A 4713-nucleotide genomic window follows, 5' to 3' on the forward strand; every position below is an offset into this window, starting at 1 on the left:
TTTCATGTATCCATATATAGAACTGTAACGGTCAAAGAGTATTGAATGCTTAACAGCATTTTGATCTACTTTCGTAATTAACATTCAAAAATATAGAAAGAAAAGCCAGAATAATCAACTAGTTAAGTGATGAGACTTCATAAACTACAGCTTTCCGCATTTAGTTGACTTGCCTTTATATCAGCGATGTCAAGCTTTCTTCAATAAAACACAGTTTCATCATGTAATAAAAATACCACACAGACATATAATACACACACACACACACACACACACACACACATATATATATATATATATATATATATATATATATATGTGTGTGTGTGTGTGTGTGTGTATGTATATATGTATATATGTATATATATACAGATTAATGCAATTTCATTCCTGCAGAGCCGTTTAATCTAACAAGGGTGGCTCCCGAAGAAAGACAAGTAAAGATAATGATCTCTGGTACATTGATACTTTAATGGCAGAATCAAATATTAACACCTGCGCAAAAGACTTCATATCTTTGCCAGCTTCATGCAAAGCCTTCACACTGAGGAATTCACATTAACCCTGCACTCATACCTTCACTTCCTGAATTTTGATGGTGTCCACATTGACAAATTCACATTAATACTGAACTCACACCTTCACCTTCTGGATTTTGATGGTCTTCACACTGCGGAATTCACATTAATCCTGCACTCGCACCTTCACTTCCTTGATTTTGATGCCTTCACAATGGGGAACTCACATTAATCCTGCACTCGCACCTTCACTTCCTTCCTGTCATTTGATAGTCTCCACACTGCCAAATTCACATTAATCCTTCACTCACACCTTCACTTCCTAGATTTGATCGTCTCCACGCTGCGGAATTCACATTAATCCTGCTCTCGCACCTTCACCTTCTGGATATTGATGGTCTCCACATTGCTGAATTCCCATTAATCCTCCACTCGCACCTTCACTTCCTCAATTTTGATGGTTTCTATACAGCAGAATTCACATTAATCAATCCTACACTAACACCTTCACTTCCTCCTTGATTTTGATGCCTTCACTCTGCGGAATTCACGTTAATCCTACATTAACCGTCACTTCCTGGATTTTTATGGTCTTCACACTGCGGAATTCACATTAACCCTGTACTTGTACCTTCACTTCCTGGATTTTGATGGTCTCCACACTGCAGAATTCACATTAACCCTGCACTCACACCTTCACTTCCACGATTTTTATGGTCTCCATACTGCGGAATTCACATTAATCCTGCATTCGCACCTTCATTTCCTCGATTTTGATGCCTTCACACTTCGGAATTCACATTGATCCAGCACTCGCACCTTCACTTCCTCGATTTTGATGCCTTCACACTGCAGAATTCACATTAATCCTGCACTTGCACCTTCACCTTCTGGATTTTGACGGTCTCCACACTGCAGAATTCACATTAAACTTCCAATCCCGCCTACACTTCCTCGATTTTGATGGTTTCCACATGGCGGAATGCACATTAATCCTGCACTCGCACCTTCACTTCCTTCCTGGATTTTGATGGTCTCCACACTGCCAAATTCACATTAATCCTGCACTCACACCTTCATTTCCTCGATTTGGTCGTCTCCACGCTGCGGAATTCACATTAATCCTGCTCTCGCACCTTCACCTTATGGATTTAGATGGTTTCCATACTGCAGAATTCACATTAATAAATCCTGCACAAACACCTTCACTTCCTCCTTGATTTTGATGCCTTCATTCTGCGGGATTCATGTTAATCCTACATTAACCGTCACTTCCTGGATTTTTATGGTCTTCACACTGCGGAATTCACATTAACCCTGTACTTACACCTTCACTTCCTGAATTTTGATGGTCTCCACACTGCAGAATTCACATTAACCCTGCACTCACACCTTCACTTCCACGATTTTTATGGTCTCCATACTGCGGAATTCACATTAATCCTGCATTCGCACCTTCATTTCCTCGATTTTGATGCCTTCACACTTCGGAATTCACATTGATCCAGCACTCGCACCTTCACTTCCTCGATTTTGATGCCTTCACACTGCAGAATTCACATTAATCCTGCACTTGCACCTTCACCTTCTGGATTTTGACGGTCTCCACACTGCAGAATTCACATTAAACTTCCAATCCCGCCTACACTTCCTCGATTTTGATGGTTTCCACATGGCGGAATGCACATTAATCCTGCACTCGCACCTTCACTTCCTTCCTGGATTTTGATGGTCTCCACACTGCCAAATTCACATTAATCCTGCACTCACACCTTCATTTTCTCGATTTGATCGTCTCCATGCTGCAGAATTCACAGTAATCCTGCTCTCGCACCTTCACCTTCTGGATTTTAATGGTTTCCATACTGGAGAATTCACATTAATCAATCCTGCACTAACACCTTCACTTCCTCCTTGATTTTGATGCCTTCACTCTGCGGAATTCACGTTAATCCTAGATTAACCTTCACTTCCAGGATTTTGATGGTCTTCACACTGCGGAATTCACATTAACCCTGTACTTGTACCTTCACTTCCTGGATTTTGATGGTCTCAACACTGCGAAATTCACATTAACCCTGTACTTATACCTTCACTTCCTGAATTTTGATGGTCACCACACTGCAGAATTCGCATTAACCCTGCACTCACACCTTCACTTCCACGATTTTGATGGTCTCCATACTGCGGAATTCACATTAATCCTGCATTCGCACCTTCATTTCCTCGATTTTGATGCCTTCACACTTCGGAATTCACATTGATCCAGCACTCGCACCTTCACTTCCTCGATTTTGATGCCTTCACACTGCAGAATTCACATTAATCCTGCACTTGCACCTTCACCTTCTGGATTTTGACGGTCTCCACACTGCAGAATTCACATTAAACTTCCAATCCCGCCTACACTTCCTCGATTTTGATGGTTTCCACATGGCGGAATGCACATTAATCCTGCACTCGCACCTTTACTTCCTTCCTGGATTTTGATGGTCTCCACACTGCCAAATTCACATTAATCCTGCACTCACACCTTCATTTTCTCGATTTGATCGTCTCCACGCTGCAGAATTCACAGTAATCCTGCTCTCACACCTTCACCTTCTGGATTTTGATGGTTTCCATACTGGAGAATTCACATTAATCAATCCTGCACTAACACCTTCAATTCCTCCTTGATTTTGATGCCTTCACTCTGCGGAATTCACGTTAATCCTAGATTAACCTTCACTTCCAGGATTTTGATGGTCTTCACACTGCAGAATTCACATTAACCCTGTACTTGTACCTTCACTTCCTGGATTTTGATGGTCTCAACACTGCGAAATTCACATTAACCCTGTACTTATACCTCCACTTCCTGAATTTTGATGGTCACCACACTGCAGAATTCACATTAATCCTACACCCACCTTCACTTCTGGATTTTGATGCCTTCACTGAGCAGGAATTCACATTAATCCTGCACTTGCACCTTTACTTCCTGGATTTTGATGGTCTCCACACTGCATAATCCACATTATTCCTGAAATTGCACTTTCACTTCTTGAATGTTGAGATCCATCACAATGCAGATTTCACAATCCTTCACTTGGTGGATGCTGAGGTCTTTTATTTCCAATGTCTATCACATCTACCAAGCACTTTCCAGAATTGTATAATTTTCACATATCCTCAGATCTTTCCTCTTAATGAAACAATCTAAAAACATTCACTAACCTATTCAACTACCACCACTATAAATATTCATATTTCTCATCCTTTCTCCTTATACCAATTATAGCCAACGAGCATTATATTAATATCTCCAGCTTTGTTTCAAATGTATTCAAAATCAGGTTTTCACTTCCACTCAGGAGCGAGAGGTCAATAATTCTTTCACTTTCCAATCTTGGTTTTCAAGGACAACCCTAATCTGTCACTCACTCTTTTGGCACACACCATGTGACATTCCATGCTTCCCAACTTCTGTAACATTACTCTTCCTTCTCTCACTCTCCCATCACCTGTTTTATTTACTTCGAAATACATGTAATCAGCTGCTACATCAATATCTATTGCTTAACCTTCTGGATGTTCATTTACCCTTTTAACCTCTCCGCTTGATTACATTCACAAACTTTTTTTTTTTATTAAATAATATAGACAGTTATGCATGGCCTATTCCAAAAGGGGGATCTATCCCCGAAAAATTTCAATAAATTGTATTATTATTAATTATTATTATTATTATTATTATTATTATTATTACTTACTAAGCTAAAACCCTATTTGGAAAAGCAGGACGCTATAAGCCTAGGGGCTCCAATAGGGAAAATAGCCCAGAAAGAAAAGGAAACAAGGAAAAATAAAATATTTTAAGAACAGTAACATTAAAATAAATTTTTCCTTTATAAACTATAAATACTTTAACAAGACAAGAGGAAGAGAAATAAGACAGAATAGTGTGTTTGAGTATACCCTCAAGCAAGAGAACTATATATTGTATAAAAATATCTTACAAATTAATCTTGTGGAGTCAAAAGCTATGTAAATGTAGATTCCCAATTAAGGACTTCGACATAAGCAGTAAATTGATTAACCTGTTAATTAGTCTATCAGTATTTTGCAACAAAAGAGAAGGGCATGGAGATCCGAATACAATCGAGCAGAGATAGAAAACTAATACCTACTTGTACGGGGTTGAAATATATGG

The sequence above is a fragment of the Palaemon carinicauda genome, chromosome 8 (assembly GCF_036898095.1).
Source record: "Palaemon carinicauda isolate YSFRI2023 chromosome 8, ASM3689809v2, whole genome shotgun sequence".
NCBI lineage: Eukaryota > Metazoa > Arthropoda > Malacostraca > Decapoda > Palaemonidae > Palaemon > Palaemon carinicauda.